This window comes from Antedon bifida, chromosome 6 (genome assembly GCF_963402885.1).
Source record: "Antedon bifida chromosome 6, ecAntBifi1.1, whole genome shotgun sequence".
Classification (NCBI taxonomy): domain Eukaryota; kingdom Metazoa; phylum Echinodermata; class Crinoidea; order Comatulida; family Antedonidae; genus Antedon; species Antedon bifida.
This window is the reverse complement of record NC_136231.1, coordinates 24,823,720-24,843,934: the sequence shown is the minus strand read 5'-3', so window position 1 is coordinate 24,843,934 and position 20,215 is coordinate 24,823,720. Positions and strand designations below refer to the sequence as shown.

General features: G+C 31.7%; 1 protein-coding gene across 1 annotated transcript in view; it reads right to left on the bottom strand.

The window, feature by feature from the left end:
- Positions 1 to 237: 237 nt before the first annotated feature.
- Positions 238 to 20,215, bottom strand: part of LOC144844206 (pumilio homolog 3-like) — an 81,918-nt gene continuing 61,940 nt past the window's right edge. The window contains exon 17 of the mRNA XM_078700978.1: positions 238 to 547. The gene's annotated coding sequence lies outside the window, so the exon portion shown is untranslated. The remainder of the gene's footprint in view (positions 548 to 20,215) is intronic.

Sequence of the window (20,215 nt, the reverse complement as noted above, 5' to 3'; positions counted from 1 at the left end):
ATTGCTGTGTAGCTCCAATGAATAACAACTCTATATATGCTATGTTTACAAAAATATCTTTAGTAGAAGAAATTACAGATTATATTTGGTGAGGATTGGGTTAAAAAATCTACTAACAATTCCACTTTCACTCTACAAAATTATGTGTTTAGCAATGATGAGTCTTAAACACACATATTTTGAATTTTAAAATGACAATTTTGTAACTGACACAAACATTTAAATTAGCCTTCCATAACTGTTTAGAACTATAACCTTTATTTCATATTACTACATAACTGTATTTATTATCAGAAACTTAAAAAAGCTTTGACCTTTACTTGTGTGTTGTGCATGGATAATCACCATTAATATCGTAATAACCTTCAAGTACTTCTGTATCTTTACAGTAGGTACTTTTCACAATGTTTTCACTTTGTCCTTTTGACAAACACTAGTAAGTAATAAGTCGTTTTTATCACTACAGAATTATTGACTTTTTAAAATGTCATTGTTTGCATTATGATGCAAATGGATCGCACAGTGGTAAAGTCCACAGCATAATATACTGTCCTGTAGCCATTGTTCTTCAACTGTTTAAGATTCAAATTTTTGCTGCAATACTTCAGCTCCCTTAAAGTCTGCTTTTTGTAGATTCTTAATGAGAGGTGTCATAGCATCTTTAATAGCATTCTTCACTTCATCATTTCCGCAATCCATTAAACTGAAATATGCACAAATTATCATTATGAAATATCACACATTGCTTTGTACACATTTCATTTTTTTCTATAAACTTGTTTTCAATAATATCTAGTGGGGTAATATAAAACGACTGGTTTTGTACAATAATTACAAAAGTAAGATTTATCGATAATATTTTATATAGTATAAAGAAAGTGTGTCAAAAAACAAATAAAAAAAAAACTATTCAATTCTTGTAAACTACTACTGACGTATTCTCATTAACCCTGACAAAAGATTTATAAGCAAGAGAGACAGCCCTAAAAACGGACAGCCCTAAAAACGGACAGCCCTAAAAACAGACAGCCCTAAAAATGAATAAATTCACTCACCTAACAAGTATAAAAGCTCCTCTGTTTATAGTGCTCCATGTTGCTATCTTATCTGTACCAACTTTATTAATCAACATCTTACAGAAAACTACACAAAAACAAACAAAAAATATAACACAGGGCTGATATTTTTGTGATAATGATCCCATATATATAAGTAAAATACAAATTATCTAATCAAGTAAAACAATAATGTATTTTAAATCAATATTTTATCCAATATGTATAATATTATTATAGTGTATTAGACACAGATACATTATATCTTTTAACATTCCATATCTATCATTAGGAGTAGTTAAGTAGACATTATCACAGACAGTTCATGTGGGTACAACAAAAGAGACCTAAACAAATCTTTCTAGGCATCGGCCTTTATACCTCTATGAACTTATATCAATAATTTATTGCATTGTACCTTATTATCTTTTATGTCAGAGTACAGTATGTAAATAAATGTTTTTCAACTTTGAAGGTAAAACTTAAACTTGGACAGATGATATCTGTCTGTTCCACATTCATCATCAGATTTGTATGCAGATCCACTAGACATTTCACTATGGTTTAAAATACTAACCTGTATCTTGTGTTTCCTTATCTAGTTGTATTAGTTTCTTCAATACTAAATGCCCAGCTGGGTGCTCAATGATATGCATCTAAGAAACAATGTTGAAGACATTAGTTGAATACACCACACACATCATATTTACTATAATATGTACTTCAAGTTTACAGATACTGGATTTTACCCACATCCACTCTTAAACATGACTCTATTTAGAGTAATCTTGCCTCATCCAGATAGAAAGAGAAATAAAAAAAAACGTCAATTCAACAATTGTTTTAGCCACAGCCGGTTACCTTATCAAGTGCATCTTTTGAATCTCTGGGAACTGCTATCAATTCTTCTGATGCTAATCCACAGATAGCTTCCATTAGGGGTTTCTTATCACCTGGAAAAAGTAACTTTTAATAATGCTCAACTGTCCTTACTGGGATGAAAACTAAGATAATAATTAAGTAATATTATAATACAAATTAAAGCAAAAACTATCTATATGTAATTAAATAAAGACTATTGAACCACTTGATGTGTCTGAGATAAAATAAATTTAAAGAATACATCCCATGTAGAGTATGGATATTTATATAGAATAGACCTCAACATAGCAGTTTAAATGTGTGACATAAACTTTACTTACCAATAGTATTTTGGTAGATGGCCGTAACTAGAAGACATGTTTGTTTGTTGCGTACAAGTTGTCTGGCAAAATTTTTTACATGTTCAAGCAATGGTTTTGACAGAGATTCTATTAACTCTTGTTTCCTGGTGTTGAAATCTTTTTTACTTTAAAAGATTAAATATTATGTTAACAGCAAGCATACGCCTTTAAGACCTTTTTGGTTATCCACACTTGGCAGATAACCATTGTGATTGTCAAGGATCATCTTATTTCTTTCTTTCTGCCAATTTTTTAACTTAAAAGCATAACATTTTTTAATTGGAAACCTATTTTTTAATGACGCCAGAGTGGCGCAACATGACTTGTGTGCAAATTGATGGAATTCTAGATTGACCATAAATTAAAAATTAAAAACCAAAAAGCATTTTTTATTGTTTTTTATTGAAACAAAAGTATAAATTATATCAACAGTCAACTTCCTGTAAAGTAAAAATGGTGTGCGATGCAATAAATTATTATTACTGTACTTATACAACAAAACCTTTTTTACAATGTAAAAAACATGGTTATTGACAATTCAGAAAGTTTGTTTACATTGCTCTCCGAGACTTGGATTAAAATAAAAAACTTCCGCAAATGTTCCATGGAAAGCACAGAAATATAAATTATAATGATGATAATATCATTATTTCAACACAATACTAACCAATACCAAGAATAATGAACTAACCTATGTGCATTGCCATCTCCCTTTTTCAGTAATTCAATGATGTGAGGATGGAAGTGTTGTTGATGTCTGTGACACAGGATGTATAACAACACCTTTCTACCATATTGATCTTCACAGATTTCACTTAAACACTTCATCATTTCCTATAATATCAAATAAAGGTTCTAAATTCATTCAGGCCATTAATTACTGTACTACTTAAGTAACTCGCAGTGAACCTCTCGTGGACAGTCTTTAAGCCTAGCCTAGTTTTTAGGCCTACCTGGTAAACAGTAATGTACGAACATCATACACTAGCTATAAGCATAGCCTGATGTTGTTTAGATGCTGAATTTATTGTCTTTCTATTTTTACCGGAATCTGTTAATACAAATTGGGAAAAAACTGGCATTTTCGTCAAAAAGTTACAATTCTTTCATTTGTGTTTTGGGGGCCTATGGAAAGTGGGTGAATCACAGAAGAAAAACGAAAATGTTAATCCGCGTGCAATGCATGTTGGGATTTATAGAGGACCGCTTAAATTATTATAATCGACTTATTTTTCACATTTTTAACTGTTTAAAGACAAAAAAAATATCACAATTGGACCATATAGTGTTTATTTTTACATTAAATGTATAGTTTGTGATCTTAAATTATTAGATTTAAAACATAGGAAATGGGGCTTATAAATATCTATATTATAATACCAAATCCGATACTAGCATGTTTGCGTTTTAGACAATTTTCTTTGGAATATTGGAATGCTCGGCGGTTTCCCGACTGGCAAAATAGATCGAGTATGCAATACACAATAACAATTAAAGAGCACCACGGACAGCAGGTCATCGTAAATCAAGCATACAATTGACTACCATGCTGTATACTGAATAATTTCGAGCATAAATCCCAAACCAAAACATTCTCAGCTCATGCCCCCATTATTTATTTTAAAATACATACGAAAATATAATACATCAATCAAAGTCAATTAGGTCAATCAATTATAAGCGTGAACAGGAAAACAAACTTTCTGTCTTTCCTAACTTAAGAATACAGTAAGCTTATTCACATTATGAGTTTCAGTTTCTTTACTAGGGTAGGAAGCGAGTCCGGGATGATCGAGCCACAAGTGGTTCTCACCACCAGGGTTCAATTTAGACCGAACCCTGGGGCGTATCCCATACTTCGGTTTGGGTTTAGTCCCTCAGTTTCTACTGTTTGATCAGCGCTTAGAGGTTTCACAACATAAAGTGCTTTATAAATCCAGGATATTATAATAAATACTTTGTGCCATATACACATATCCAATTCTAGAACATGTACTGTATGCACTTAATTTATCATGGTGCCTGTCCATTGAACAGGTACCTGCTAGTATATAAATATTTCAGAACTAATAAAACTAACATTATTTCAAAGAAACTACATTATAAAAAAAAATAAATCAATGCTCTTCTATTTTTCAGATCATGTACACACAATAATATAAAAAGAATAAAATGATAGTGTAACTATCATGTATATGTATCAGTGAAGGTTTTTGTTTTGGGGTAAAATTACACAAATGCTGTCAAGTGTAGGTAAATAAATGTTCCAAAGTCCTACAATTTAGTACTCACTATATCTACAATAACTATATTTGTAAATATGTGAACGATGATTTGTTGCATCATGCACTGAGGTATTATTCTTCGAAAGGTGAGGTGAACGCAGCACGTAACTAGGCAGGCTTATTTACAAAATTAGTCGAATATAACAATAAACATAACTGCTATGTTTGTTTAGTATAAATGGTATCTACAGCTACATTTTTCAGAAAAAGTGAACAGACCAACTTTATGACACACAATGCTGTAACAATCCAATTAATTTGCAAGTAAATAGATGTGAGTTTTGTGTTACATAAACGTTGTAAAAAGTCCCAACTATCTCACTACTATGCTTATCATTTTAACTTCCAAAATATTTCAATTAATGATACACATACCGTTAGAATAATCTTAGCCAGAAGCTTTGTGTCGTCAACTGAATCAAACAATGCCAACATGACCCAATGGCCATACTCCTCACGACATATCTTGGAAACGTACGTCTTGAAAGATTTCATAATAACCTTACGATCCTACATCAAATATAAAATTACAGAGCTATTATTAATAACAATTAAATGCATATCATTATAAAATAATTAAAAATAAATGAAATAGAGGCTATGATATAAATTGGAATTCAGCTTGTTGCTGGGATGTACATAAACATAAAAAACTTGCATGAATAAGTATTTTTGTAAAGCATGAGCTAAATTAGGCAATTCTAATGTTTGTTTGATTTATGTACAATTTAAAGCCTTTTTTTACACTAGGGGGATCTGTTGGGAGAGAATTCTAAAGTCAGTATGCATCAGTATTCAAATGATCATACAATGCCAAGCTAAAGAATTCACAACAAACTGAAGCCCAGAAATGTTTGATTGGCCAATTATAAACTGGCTTTAGATTTATATCTATCTCTATAGATGATGTGCCTGTGTATTATGTGTTAGTTATATATTTCATACCTTTGCTGTGCCATGCCAAATACACTGCATAGCAACACGAGCACCATCGTGTGTGTGAAGAATTTGAACTACGACCTCTCTTATGGATTCTATCATGTCCTTTAAAAATATAAAAAAAAGTATAATTAATATAGAAATAATAATTTTTACATCTTTGAATAAATGAACAGTCAATACTTCAAATTATGATACTCTCCCCATTCAATGAATACAAAACATTTATCATTTTGCTGATCTATTAAATAAAATCAAATTGCGTAACAGTAGTTATAAATAAAATGCTTTTCAGAGGGTACTAAAAAGAGCTGGTACAATTTATTTTGGTCAAACATTTACATGTCTGTATCAATATTTAGACACAGAAAATTGATGAATTATGAAAAATGAAAACAAAAACTGAAATTTAATGAGAAAGTTGTTAAAAAGAAAACTTCAATTTAATATCTTTGACTGTCACGCCATCTAAACATTATTACACACTATGCTAAATTTATAGATAGATTATATATTTCCTAAAAGTATGTACAGTATTAATATTAAACAAAACCAAAAGTTCCTGTGAATCTAAAATGAAACATTACACCTGATAAAGTTATTGTAGTTATAATGTGCAATTATAATAATAATTATCATAATTATGCTCCAATAACTTTAGTTTTCACATGAAAAACATATTAAAATATGTCACTATGAAAGAAATAGTTAAAGAAATTTTCGACTTTCTTTGATTTCATCAGTTTTTCAAAATAAAGGAAAAATGAATCGCTGAAATGTATTAACTGTAGTTATAAATACTTGATACCATCATTACAGAAATGTTTCGATATCTTTATCAGTAAGTATCTTGTCAGTTTTTAAAGTAGATGTCGAAGATAAGGCCAACACAAACAAAAAAACTGGTGCATTGTAAAAATCGATGAGCATGGTAAGAGATTAGTTGAGTTGTGGTCACCTATTAAAAATGTATTGTCCCCCAAAAACATGAAAAATGAAGATTAATAAAAAAAATACTTTGAAAAGGCCATTTTACAGTTTTAATCAAGATAATTACTACCGTAGAAAACAAACTTGAAATAAATGTTTTCACTTATAAAAAAAACAAAATACACTGTTAAATTCGACCAAAACCCCATTGGCTTCCAGTCAATTTGACAATTTTGGAAATCTCCTATTTTTTAATCATGTCAAAGTTGCGCTTATGACTTATGTGAAATTTGATGGAATTGTATGATTGATCATACATTAAAAACCAAAAAGCATTTTTTATTGTTTTTTATTGAAACAAAAGTATAAATCATCATCAACGGTCAACTTTCTGTGGAGTAAAACTGGTGTGCGTTGCAATAAATTACTGTACTTATACAATATAAAATAAAACTTTTTTACAGCTGGTACAAAACTACAGTACAAAAAATGTAAAAACTGTATGGTCATGAAAATATTTACATTATCGACAAATCAGAAAGTGTGTTTACATTGTTCTATGAGACTTTATTAAAATTAAAAACTTCCTCATTAATCCATGAAAAGCACAGCAATATAAATTATGACGATGATGATATGATATGATATTTAAACAATAACAACAAGAATAATTGAACTAACCTATGTGTATTGCTATTACCCTTTTTCAGTAACTCAATGGTGTGATGATGGAAGTGTTGTTGATGTCTGTGACATAGGATGTACAACTATTAATTAGGCCTATAAATCGTATCTTAAGATAACAATTAAGGTGTAAAAATATAGATATTCTGACTATTCTTCAATTGAATACCAATATTTAACATTAAAGTACCAATAAAAATATATACAGTTATATACAGATTAATATTCGCTATTAGTATACGACATATTATCACTAAAAATAAATATAAACTTTATGCCAACACAGTGAGGTTACCATCTAATGGTTTTGTAAATGTGGAAGCAAGATTTTTGTTCCATTAGTTGTACAACATCAAATATCATGTACTTGTATATCTTTTTAGTAGATGTTTGAAACTCAGGGTAAATATTCACTATTTGTATATGACATAATTATCACTAAAACTAATATTAACTTTATGCCAAATGAGGTTACAATCCAATTGTCAATTGTCATTCAGCTTTTAGTTCCATACAAAGTCCATGTAACATTCCAAATTGAATAAACTTTGTAAGTAAATAGATGCGAGCGTTGTGTTGCCTAAAGTTGTAAGCCCACTCCGCTGCTCTATATGCTCATCATTTTGACTTCTGGTATATTTCATTTAATGTTAATAACACATACCGTCAGAATAATCTTTGCCAGAAGCTTTGTATCGTCAACTGAATCAAACAATGGCAACATGACCCAATGGCCGTACTCCTCACGACATATCTTGGAAACATACGTCTTGAAAGATTTCATAATAACCTTACGATCCTATATAAAACAAAACATAACATTACAAAGCAATTAACAATCAATTAAATGTGCATACTTATATTGTTTATTTTATATATATATTTTTCTAAATAGGAATCCAGCTTGTTGCTGGGATGTACTTAACATAAACACCTGAAAACTGGCATTAATACGTTTTGTGCAGAACATGAGCTAAATTGGGCAATTATTTTTATGTACAAGATTTGTCTAAAGCTTGAAATTCCGCTAGGGAAGTTTTTTGTGATGCTAAAGAATGCACAACAAATCAAGGAATGTTTGATTGGCCCATTGGAAAACTGGCTTTAGATTTAATCTATGTTATAGATAATATGCCAGTGTATTTATTATGGTAGTTATAACCATTATAACTTTGCTGTGTCATGCCAAATACATTGCATAGCAACACGAGCACCGTCATGTGTGTGAATAATTTGAACTACGACCTCTCTTATGGATTCTATCATGTCCTTTAAAGATAGAAAACAAAAGTATATAATATACAAAAAATGTGTACATCTGTGTTTACATCTTTGAATATGAACAGTCAATATTTCAACTTGTGATACTCTCCCCATTCAATGAATACAAACATTTATCATGTTGCTGTTCTATTAAATAAAATCAAATTGCGTAACACTAATTATAATATAAAAATGCTCTTGAAAGGGTACTAAAAAGAGCTGGAACAATTTATTTTGTTCAAACATTTAAATTTCTGTATTATTTAGCAACAGAAAATTGATGAATTATGAAAAATGAAAACAAAAACTGAAATTTAATGAGAAAGTTGTTAAAAAGAAAACAGAAATTTAATATCTTTGACTGTCACGCCATCTAAACATTAATACACATTGTGCTAAATTTATAGATAGATTATATATTTCCTAAAAGTATGTACAGTATATAATATTAAAACAAAATCAAAAGTTCCTGTAAATCTAAAATGAAACATTACAACTGATAAAGTTATTGTAGTTATAATGTGCAATTATAATAATAATTATCATAATTATGCTCCAATAACTTTAGTTTTCACATGAAAAACACATTAAAATATGTCATTATAAAACTAATAGTTAGAGATACCCATAACAACGACTATAGAACATTTTCGGTTTTCTTTGATTTCATCAGTTTTTCAAAAGAAAAGAAAATTATTCGCTGTTTTCTAAACCTCAAATCTAGTAACTGTGGTTATAAATACTTGATACTATCATTACAGAAATGTTTCGGTCTCTTTATCACTAAGTATCTTGTATCTTTTAAGATGTAGTTTATACTTTTTGTAGATGTTGAAGATTAGGTCAAAAAAAAAGAAAAAACTTGTGCATCGTAAAAATTGATGAGCATGGTAAGAGATTAGTTGAGTTGTGGTAAAAAATGTATTGTCTCCCAAAAACATGTCATTTAACAGTTTTAATCAAGATAATTACTACCGTAGAAAAAAAAACTTTAACAAATATTGTTTTCACTTATAAAAAGACAAAATACACGGTTAAATTTGACCAAAAACCCATTGACTTCTATCAGATAAATTATTTTTTTTTTCGATCCAATTTTTGGTCAATGTGAATAACTATTATGTGACATAAAATGGCATATTCAACAAAAACATTTTAAAAAGGGGAAAAATACACCTTTATTTAAGTCTCATATGTGTGGGAACGGATTGATACATTTAATATACAAAATGTATTATTTTACATCAACAGAATATGCTTACTTACTGATCTTAGTTGTGGTCTTGCATGTAGAAAAAACTCATACAAAACTTTGTGTATTAAAGTATGTTTAATAACAGTCCTATAAGAATAATTAATAAATTGAAAAACTAAACAAAATTGACAATTGAACAGTTCTACTTTTCTACCTTGTATTTGTGTTCAAACTAAGACAAACTTTGCTTTAAAATATGATTAGAATCAATGAAAATCTTTTATATTTTATACGCTCTTACTTTTACATATTTTTGATAATAATGAATTGTGAATAAATGTGAATTCAATAGGCCTTTGAACAAGAGAATTAAATGAGAGTGCTCAATTCTCTGAGAATAGGTCCTGATTTATTATTATTATATTATGACAAGTTTTGATTTTTGATAAGACAAAATTGTGTCTATGGTACTTGGGGAATAATTAAATAATTGAGTATATAAGAAAATATATATTTGCGTTTCTTCTGAATTGTCAGTCATTTTGCATTAAAATTTGTCCTGCTTTACACTAGGATTAAATGTAGTTAAGGATACTTATGAATATAATATTCAAATGATTTGTCCGGTTTGTTTTTAAACACTTTTTGAAAAGAATGTTATACCTTAAATAGAGCATATAAAGTACCGTAGAACACTTTAATTCGACATATTTTAAAATATGATATAAGAAATTGTTCTTTTATTGAAAAAGATAATATGAAATAAAACAAACCAATAATAATACATTGTATGAAACAATACACAGTATCAATTTATACATGATCATTCATGATAGAGGGACAGTCACTGTAATTGCAGATAACAATGTAACCAATGCTTTAAAGCCTTTAACCTCATAAATAGTACGTAGACTTTTCAAACTTTAACTGTGCTACATGTATAGAGGGCAGTATACACCATTCTATGCTAGACTAATCAAATTAGTAAATAAATGTTACCAATTACTAGCCTTTTAACCTCATTAAACGTGTCAGTACATGCATAGAGGGCAGTATACAACATTTTATATTAGACTAATCAAATTACTAAAAAAATGTTATCAATTACTAGCCTTTAATCTCATTGAACATGTCCATTCAGTACGTACACTTTATCTCCAAACTTTATTAAACATCATTGTGCTACATGCATAGAGGGCAGTATTCAATATTATTATATAACTATATAAAAGCAAAGATAGTGTCATTTCTTTGATAAAAGTACAGAACCTCTACATGTATAGAGGGCAGTATCCAACATTTTATATTTATCCTTTCAATTCATCCAGCATATTTCTTTACACTTTTCTTTGCTACATTTTTCACTGAAAAAAAACCAAAAACAAAAAACCCACAATATTTAAAGTTAAGTAAAGACCATATGTTAAATTGTTTTACCTTTGGAGGAGGAATGTAATAAAATAAAAAGCGTAAGTCAGTTCTCCCAAATCAGGACACACTTAGGCTATATAAATGGTAATAAAATGTGAAAACACTCACAAATGTGAAAACAACCACTACTGTGAAAACGCATCACCCACAAATATGAAAAAATTACCACTAATGTGAAACCACATCATCCACAAATAATGTGTAGAGAGCCCACAATTCAAATGTGAAAACAATCATCGCCCACAAATAATGTGATAAACACCCACAAATGTGAAAAAAAAAATTAATAAATTTAAGTTTGTAATTGTGCTTGGTATGTTTGGGATTGAAAATTGATTCAATACTTGGTTGTGCACGAAACACATGCAGTTAGGGTAGGGTTACTATTATTTATTCAGTCGATTTTTGCTCGCGCACACGACACTACGTAAGCAGTGCTATTTGCTTCAAGGTCAAAATCAATATCGAGATTAAGGATATCGCCGCACGCGCTCGCCGTACAGCCGTCGCCGTAAATTGCTGTAACGTCACAGGTGCATCGCAAAATCTACTTAATGAGTTTTCACTGTTGTTAACATACCGTCAATTCAATTGCTAATTTGACCTGTATTAGGCTTAAATTTGCCAAAATGTTTAGTCTGATATTTTGAAGAAACACTTCAATATCCAGATAGACAAAAAAAAAATCAACATTTATATTTTTTACGATATATTTTAAAAGTGTGTTTACTAGAATTGTTCGCGCTTTGTAAGACTATACAAGGTCAATGTCATATACAAATTGCATGCTACTTGTACTATACATATAGTAAGCCAACGAGTTAACTACCACTACATGACTAGTACTAGTAAATGACCTTGTAGTGTCGTGCACGCGCGCAACAAACACTGAACATCAACTTGGAAATACGGAATAGGCCAAAGTGTTAACTACACGTAAACTACAAGTAGAAATAGTATATGACATTAGTGTCCACACACACTACAGGAGGTAGCAATGAAAATGACCTTGACCTTAAAGCATCGTGCACGCGCACTGACATTCTAGTATCGTGACAAATAACGTTCGACTCATAGTTAGCGCGTATCGTGCACAAGCAAGTATTGAACTCAATATACATGAACATTTACATTAACTCGTAAAATACCAAGCTTGATAAAACTTGTTTGGTTCTAGCACTAAATTTTACTAACATTTGTGTAAATTCTGTCTCTGGCTCAATTAACCAATGTAAAGCGTTAACTGGTGGTTGCAGTGACGTAATAGTTACATTACAATTGAAAAACGTCGATTTAGAGGCGTTAAATTATAGATGACAGTGGCCAAACAAATCATTACGCAAGTTTAGGATCAAAGAAAAATATTATGAATCTCCGTCCTCCGTTCTGTTGTGTCACAGTTTGGTGGTGGGCGAAAGTAAATTCGTCTTTTTCATCCCCACTGGCGACGGAACGCAACGTATTGACGCAAAGTGCTGTATTGCGTAATCACAAGTGGGAACCGACGACGCAATAGTGCTGCAAACATCGCAGGTTTGATTTCACACAGGCGGAGGAAAACACAATTATTGGAAGGGCATTTTCTTACGTTGGGTAGGTTGCGTTACGTTGCGTCGCTAGTGGGAACCACGCTTAACCGTTGCGTCACAGGTGGGCGAAAGTAAATTCTTTTTTATGTTATCCGTAACCGATATTTTATAATTCCCTATGTCACAGACAGTGGTAAAGTATTCATGCTTCAATATTAATTAGGCCATAGAAGTTAACAGTTTTCTGATGAAAAAGTAATAAATTCTTGTTTGTGCAGTATATATAGACAGTATATATAGACAGTATATATAGACAGTTTATTATATAGACAGTATATATAGACAGTATATATAGACAGCTCCAATTTGAAACTAATTATAGCAAGAAGAATGGAAAAAGATTCTGATTCTGATTCTTAAACATTTATTTTGATAATGACAAAAATATGGCAAATTCATTTTTCCAGCAGTGACAAACCTTTAGATAATTTAAAATAAATAAAATATAGATTGGTGAAAATCAACACTGATTCAAATCAGTTTATATATCAAACTCAATATACATAAATGAATTATATAACTTTAAGAAGAGCAACATTTGTCTATTTACAATTTAAATGTTTTTGGTAGAGATATAATACACTTTATTTATTCACGAGACTGATGTAGAGTACAACTCATTCAATCAACATTGATTGTTTTTACACATTTTCGTAATATTACAAAATAATAAAATACCATATAAGCCTAAATACGAAAAGAAAGAAAAACAGCAGATTCCTTTAAACGGGAACCTCTATTAAATTGTCTCTTTTATAGGGATTTTAATGTAGTACATAATAAATGTTCATTTATATTTATATCTTAACATAATAATATTAATAATAATAATAATAATATTAGTAATAACAATATTAATAATAATAATAATAACAATAATAATAATAATTATAATTTTAACACTTGACATTTTAAATTGTATTATGTCTTCTTTTTCGTCACACACCAAAGTTATTCAATATTTATTCACGCAATAATATAACACATTCAGTTTGATGTTTATTTTTTTTTCTGGGTTTGTTTCTTTTTTTTATATAAATATATGCATAAATGCCTATATTTTAATATATTAAAATAATTTTAAAAAATACATTTTTATTTCCTCCATGTTTGTACTTTATGGACAATAGTACTGTATTTGCCCATGTTTGTTTCCAAAAAAGGAATATAATCATGACACTGATAAAACCAGGTTAAAACCTTATAATGTCATGTACTAATAATATATTTAATATATTTACTACAGGAAAATGTTTGTTTGTAATGGTTTTTTTTATTTAAACATTAACTTTGCTTGCTTGTGGTTATCCTGTTTTTCACACTTTATTGTACTTTATTTGTACTATATATTTATTTTTTTTGGATATATTTTTATGCAGTTTGTGTGAAAAATAGAAAATAATTCAATCAAACAGTTTATAACCTTTTTTGTCCCAATAAATTGTTTTCAGGAATTCTCAATAACACATGTTTATTATCTTTAACTTCACCATCATGTGAATTAACAGTGTGAAGTTGGGACAGTAACACAGAAACAAGTTGTTCCGCATTACCTGTTTTTGTTAATTTTCCTTTGCGCCATATGTAAAGGATACGACATATCATACTACAACCTACACAAATTAGGATCAGGAGAACACATGTGATTAAAATATTTGTTGGGTCAAGGTTGAAACCTCTTTCTGGCTTGTCATTTCGTTTAGGTTCCCATTCTGCCGTCACTGGTGCCACTGACGATTTGTTATCATCATCATCATCTCTGGTATATCCATCTGTCTTATCTTGTCCCACAACTGGTTCAAAAGTACCAATTCGTGGTTCTTCATTATACCAACGCATAATGCAAACCACTTCATCATCAACTTTGGATATCTTCTCTATCAAAATGTGTGTTATTGTCAACATAATGCGTCTCCGTTTCATCAAGCCAAGTGAGCTGAGGTTTAGGCACAGCCTTCTCCGTAATGCAGGTTGCTAGCATTACGTCATTTCCAAGATTAGTGGAAGTAATCATGGGAAATATAGAGCTTGGTGGCTTCAGCACGTGTACATGTAATCCCAACGAGCTCTCTATGTTTACATCTAAGTCTAGATCGTTCAAAAGACATTGATATTCACCTTCGTCTTCTATAATTGCGTGTTACTTATTATCAATGACGTTTTTACTACTCTATCGCTGCCATGTTTAATCGTTACTGCAGTTATCCGTTCCGTATTCATAACCATAACACCATGTCTTGTCCAAAATCCCAATACATTTCTATTCTTGTGACAGTGAAATACACAGTCCACGGAGATACTATTACCTTTTACAACAGTTCTGTTGAATTCTTGAGGAGAGTGTAGAGAACATCCACTAATTACGGAAATGTACAAAAATGTTAGTAAGACAACGAATAATGCTTCCATGTTGTTTGTTGGTATATTTTTGTATTCTCTTCTATTCAATTATTTTAAAACAATCATGGCATTTTTAGTACAACCTTCTCAATAACAACCTTATATAAGTTTGAGTTGGATAGCCGAGTGGTTAGGACAGATAGACCCGGATTCAATTCCCGACAACTCCCAGTCCACTCAGCTGTAAATGAGTACCTAGTTGAAAATACTAGGGAGAAAAAAGGCGGCGTGGAAAGGAGCTGGCCACCAGTGGTGGCGCCAGGATTTGCCCGACGGGGGGGGGGGGGGGGGGGGGTTTGGTATCCCCCTCCTGAGCCTCAGAAAATTTTGAAAAAATAGATGCTTACACACTGTTTAATAGGCTAGAGCAACTAGTTTCCATTACATTTAATAAACAATGTCACATAATGTAAATTTAAATAAATCCTTCCTAAATACTCCAATACGGATCTTTTTCGACGAACTAATAATAAACTTTGATCGAAAAACACTTCAAACAAAATGAACATTTAGTAATGCGGCACTCCGCAAATGCCTCGATAGTGCATGTGTTTAGTGTACGACTGTGCTTTGGTGGTCTGTTAACCTCAGATAAATACCCTATAGCCGGGTGAATAACTCAATGTAATTTAGTATACAATGATTGCCGTAATCGCCGTGTCTATAACACAAATCAATAAAATGCCAAATACGCCACACACGTTTTTTTCGGCCGTGTACATAGAACAAGACATTTCATGTTTATGTTATGCCTATGAAATAATAATAAAAGAACATCATGTTTCTCGTTTTTTATCGTTTATACTGCATACCATTATATAAAAAACCTTCATACGCGAGAAAAAAGTTCACGATATTACACTCTACTCTGTACAGGGGTGTAAATATACAGGTCCACGCTAACGCTTGCACACGGACCAGGGCGGAAAATGGTGTATTTTTGGAGAGTGATGACGTCAGCATTCACGCGAGGAGCGAGCTAAGACAACGTGATGCTGGTAGTGGGAGTGCATGTGTTTTGAAAATAACTCGGTTGTGGGTATTTTCCGAAGATTTTAAATCACGTTTTCTTTTTAAACTCTTGAATTCATAAATAGTAATTAAACTCTTAGCTCTTTCACTCAAGTAGGCCTATTTACACAACTATAGCTCTAGCCTACTCTTCTTAATTAAAAGAGTCAAGTGCGTCGAATCCGCGTTTAGCGACGGTCGCGGGTTTGGTGCATCTTTATTTTCCCTTTAGAATTAAGGTGGGTGGCTAGCCACCCCCCTAGATCGAGATTTATGCACGAAAAGAAACGTGATCAGACCCTGTTTTATGGTTCGGGCCAACCGCTTCCTCTTTCCCAATCGAACCCCCACCCAAACCCCTTTAATCGACAGCGAACATACACGCGGTACACCAATGGTTATTGGTAAATTGAAACAATTCGTAAACTCAACCGTGAGAACATAACATGTAACTTTATCCCTGTATGAACGTACGTCGATGCGTAGTTGCAAATGAATCTCCGATTTTCGCCTGGAATCTGGAAAATACACATTTTGGTCCCTGGATGCAATATGATACAGCCCAGATATGTCGACGCGTATACCGCAGTGAGCCGGCCGGGCCATGAAAGATTCGTACAAAGAGACACCGCCAGACAAATGCGTACCACATACTGTTTACTTCGCTGTCAGTGTATCGTATGTACGTCAAAAATAGAATGCCGCAGTTACTTAAAATATATAGTAGTACACTTAATAATGGTTTTATTTTTTACCAGAAAAGAAATAATCATATTTTTCTCCCCGACAATTTGGCCAATACTCCCCGACGGGGGGCCAGCTTTCCCCGACGGGGGGCCCTGGCCCCCCGGCCCCCCCCGCTGGCGCCACCACTGCTGGCCACCCTACCACATAATGCCAAGGCTTAGTACAATGAGCTCCTACCAGCTTATTCCCCTACGTTCAGAATGAGTTAGAACACTAAGTTAGTTCACTAAAAATATCTTTAAAAAAAATTAAAAGTTGCTTTTGTCATTGATTTGTTTAACATAAGCTGGTATGTTTTCAGATTATCATCCTTAAACAACCTCACGTCAGCGTTTCCCACCCCTGTACCTCCTCTCATCGACCGATCTATTTACCGATTTCATCATGATTGTAATAGACAAGTATAATACATAAGTATGCCTCAACCATTTTTTTTTCTCCTCACAAAATTGTACAATACAATTTAAATACTAGCTATAGGTTTACTGTTATATAATATACACTGCCTATTTATAGTGCCTTTATGCCTACTTATTTGCATTAGCATTAAGAATGGTTAGGCCTATACGCACAATGTTTAACCAGAGGGAAGAGTGAAAATGTTCACTGTGTATTGTCTGTAATTAACTTTTTCTTCATATTTAAATAACTATTTTACAATATAAAAAACACAAATTAATTAACCTTATTCGTTTTCTAACAGCGGCAGAATACTTATACCTATAATAATACCTAAAAAAACTTATATTATGTTACCCGTACTTGGTACTAGGTAACTTTGACGTTGTAGTGTGTACGTTTAATTCGTTTGTACAGAAAATAGATAATCATTGTACTCGCCACGAATAATACATTTGTTCTAACCACGATTAAAATGTATAAGTATGTTTCGTTTTTATTTGTAATTGTCTCAATACTGGTATGTGCATTTGGTTGAATTGTGGGCTGTATTGTTGTAGTCCTTGTTAACACGTTTATAATAGTAGAAATGTTCCATTGGCCAACTATACAAGTAATTTTACTATAGTTCATATCAGAAGAAATGTTTTTCAATGTCAGGCTGCTCACGTTGTTAGCTTTTTCTATTTGTTTGTTTACTGCTGAATTATTTGACATCCAATATATATTTTCAGCACTTGAAAAAATGTCATTCCTTTTGGCAAATGCGTAATAAATATATATTATAGATGTAGTAATTTTTTCAGTGAAGTTGCATTCTAACTGAGCCTTCTCACCGATAATAAATGGAGAAGATGAAAGCTGAAGATCTGTTACCTCAGATTTGAATACAGGCTTCAATGTACACACAATCTGTCTTTCCAAAGAATTTATTCCGTTTATAAAACAGCTAAACGTATTTTGATCGGACAGTAACGTAACGTTAAACATTATACTTGCATTCTTCCTTGTACCATTTGTATACATGTTTACTAAAGACAAATCTACCTCTGATTCAGTTGACCAAGTCAACGCGTATCTAGCTGGAGAGGTTACTGCACAATTCAATGTAGCTACTTCACCATTGGAGTAATGTGATTTAGATGCGTTACAGGCTTTTACAGATGGCGATGGCCAAACAAAGAGTTTGGTAGGATCAGAAAGTAAATTTGTCTTTTTCATGTTATCTTTCACCGATACTTCATAATTCCCGTTGTTGGATATTGTTAAATTATGAAGGTTTAGTGAAACATTAATTACATAAGCAGTTGAAGGTACTGATATATTCTCGACTTTTACGACATTATCAGTGTTGTTGTGAAACCACTTGGCGGTGAAGATTACTTTTTGCGAACTAGTTGGTCGATTGATGCGACAACTGATGAACGCCTCTTGACCAATGAAAGCATCAATTCTACCCACTGGATAACAGCTAATATTGACATCGCTTTTGACAAGTGTTAAAGCAAAAACATGCAGTATCACAATGACACGTATACCTACTCTGTGGCTTAGCATCTTCTATAGTATTTGCGAAGACGATATTATAAAAGGGCAGCGTAATGCGAAAATTAAACAATAATTCTTTCGAAGGTTTAGGCTGAAGAAAACGACTTCCTTCTTGTAAGATAAATTATTAATTACTAATCAAAAGATACTAAATCTAGTTACTTGAGTTTTTAATTTGAATGTCGGCAGATCAGGTAGTTTCGTTAATATATCAACTTTTTTTCAGATAACGCACAGTAGGCTTAGTTACGTAGTTTCAATTGATTCTTTCGATTTAATTGTAGCAGAATACGGTAGGTTGTGATTTGCGGTGCATAGGTCTAATACAAAATTATCAGGAAGTTCGTGTAAAACGTTCGAGAATAAAACTGTGTTAAGGACAAAAATAGAATATTTTAGTTTTGATTAAAGGGTGGGAAAAAATGTGTTTCATCTGATAAATCATGTTGGTTTTTAGGTTAGATAAAACTTTGTCCAGCTGGAAAAACATTGTGCTGTATACATGTTGGCAGCATGGGGAGAGGATTGCAATTTAAAAATGTCATCACTACAAATAATACAGTTTGGTTTGGAGTTTGGAGTTTTTATGAAAATCAATCTGAACGTTAATATTTTTATTTACTTAATGAGCATTTAATAATACAATTAACACTTGTGTTGTGATATACCGAAAAAAAGAGAGAAAGGATAGTCTTCCCTTGTTTGGTAGATGTTAAATTGACAATGTTACACACACTGTATCTCATTCCCCTACAACTGTACTGTAGAGGTGTTACTCGTCGTATGGCAAATATATTTTCTTTATTTCATTGGAAATTACTCGTAAGAATTTTCATTTTATTCTCATCATCCTTTTCAGAAGACGATAACGACCGACAATAAATAGACAAAAATACATTTTCTTACATAAAACAGAAATTAGGAAAGTTTCATAATGCAGTTATGTGGGGTTTGTTCTGGAATTGGTAGCAGAGATGATTATCCTATAGTTGGATAAAAACTGTTTAGATTTCTTTTGTTTTATGTATTTATCGCCAATCTCTTTTTCAACTGCCCACCTCATTTTGTTTTAGAACGACACCTTTCCACCTTTCATATGAACACCATGTTATTTAAAGCTATCCTCCATATTACAGGGTTGTCGGGTTTCTAAATAGACAGTAATTTATTAATTTGGATTCTCCAAAAACCTAACAGACAATCATTTTGAAATACCAATACACATAGGACTTAGTAGAATAAAGTAAGTGACGCAAGAATTTTTCCTATATTATTCATTTCATTTCATTCACATTTATTTAGTCATTGATTAATGGAGTTATACTCAGTGGTCTATCTTGAAAGGTAAAACATGTTGCTTTCACTTGAAAAACAAAATAAGCACAATGGATGGCATATACAGTAGGATCTATTAAAAAACCATGCCGTAACAGTACTATTGTCCAGTAAAAGCTTGCTTGCTTTAATATGAAGTCGAAGCCTGTCAAAAACCCAAGAATATAGCTCTATACACTAG